We start from the raw sequence: 1,794 nt of genomic DNA, 5'->3' as shown, positions 1-1,794 counted from the left end.
TCTCTCCTTTTGACGAATGCCGTCTATTAAAACCTGCGTCATTGCATCACTTTTTTTTCTGGATCGTTCTCCCGTTGGCGTGAAGCTCAGCGTGGCTCACACTGGTCATTTGTGTCTAATTTTCAAAGGTCTGGGTCCCAGTATGGCTGGCCAGGATTTTGCGAGGTATGGACAGAAGAAAACGTTTCGCTCTGTTCCAAAACTCCAGCTTGAGCTCAGTACAGACCAGCTCATTACCAGAGGCCTCTGTAGACAGCCTTCAGAGACCTCTGACCATGTGCGTCTTTCTCTCCGTCTTTCTTTCGCTGTCCTTCTTTCTCTTTTGTCTTTTTTTATGTGTTCTGTGCACCCTAGCATATTTTATTCTCTGTGTGTATGGAGCATGGCATGTTGAGGGTTTGCTTGGACAGGTTTGTTGAACAGCAGCAGCTTTATAAGATAATGAGATCCTTTGCACGTTCACCAGTTTTTCAGAAATTTCCCGTTAAATGGTACTGGGAAATAGTTTGCGCAAAATCGTCCCAGTACTTTAGTACTGTACATTTAGTTCTGGAACTAAAGCGGTGCGAAAAGCCCTAAGGTTGAAGAAATAATACACACAATGGTTCAGCCTTCAATTTGAAAATTGTTAGTTGTTGAAGCAGACAGTAAAATTTGGTTATTAAAATCTCAAACATATAATTCTAGGCTTTAAAACCATCAGAGATACAAGTTCTGTTCCAAAACCTGGTGTTTTGCCCCATACGTATTGCCTACATAGATAGCATATCAACTTTATAAATGACTGATTTTGAGTGTGCGTTCAGCCAAGTCAGAATTATCATAATTATTAGATTCTAGTTATTTTTTTGTCAAAAGTTTATTTTCTTAAAGAGATTATTTATAGTTAACAGGTCAGCACATTCTTGGAGCTTTAATTTCAGATTCTTAAGAAAAAATACTTGAATTCTTAAGAAGGCAAATTGTGGTGTCATGTCAAAACTAGGGATGTAACGATTCACTCAACTCGCAATGCAATACAATTCACTATGCTGATTTCACAATATGATTTTCTCACAATTTTTAACAAACTGAGATTTAAGACAAATTATAAATGAAAAGGTGTCCTTTTATATTTATTGGACAAAATGCTGCACATTTCTTTGTGAAATTGAAATATGTCAAATAACAAAACTAAATTGAAAAAAAAAACCCCAAATCAAATAAATAAATACAAATAAAAGAAATCTCTTCATATAAACAAACTTTGGCCTTGCCTGTGCTCTTTCCATTTTAAAGGGGTCCTATTATGCTTTTTCACTTTTTGAATTTTAGTCCGTTTGTATGTTTGGGCATAAAAAAGATCTTCAAACTTACAAATCTCAAAGTCCACTCCAAAGGGAGATATTTCGTTTTAAAAAAATCCCTTTTCAAGAACTAAGACGAACGGCTCGTTTGGACTACAGCGTTTGTTTTCCGGGTTTTGTGATATCACAAAGCGGCCCATTAGAATATCATTAAAATAATTCCCGCCTTCCTGAAATTGGAATGGTTGGGGGGTGGGGAGGGCCGAGGTCGTGGTTAGAACGCTTGGTTGAGTGCATCAGACAAGACGACGATGAAGAAGAAGTGCTGCTGTAGCCTCAAGTTTTCGCAAGTTATTACACATGCACGTGAATAATTATGTATGTAAATATGTATGTTACAATTATGAAAACGTTTTTATAATAAATTGCTGACAGTACAATACTGGACAATGATGTAATCTGCAGAATTTACACTTCAATTATGAGACTACAGTGTTTCCCATACATT

At 36.7% G+C, this 1,794-nt stretch overlaps 1 protein-coding gene across 1 annotated transcript in view; it reads left to right on the top strand.

The window, feature by feature from the left end:
* The window catches only part of LOC107693561 (MRG/MORF4L-binding protein-like), an 11,447-nt gene that overhangs the window by 2,406 nt on the left and 7,247 nt on the right, over nucleotides 1-1,794 (top strand). The gene's annotated exons all lie outside the window — the stretch shown is intronic.

This window comes from Sinocyclocheilus anshuiensis, unplaced genomic scaffold, assembly GCF_001515605.1.
Source record: "Sinocyclocheilus anshuiensis isolate Anshui unplaced genomic scaffold, SAMN03320099.WGS_v1.1 scaffold967, whole genome shotgun sequence".
Lineage (NCBI taxonomy): Eukaryota > Metazoa > Chordata > Actinopteri > Cypriniformes > Cyprinidae > Sinocyclocheilus > Sinocyclocheilus anshuiensis.
The sequence above is the reverse complement of the archived record's forward strand: the minus strand, read 5'-3'. Positions and strand labels throughout refer to the sequence as shown.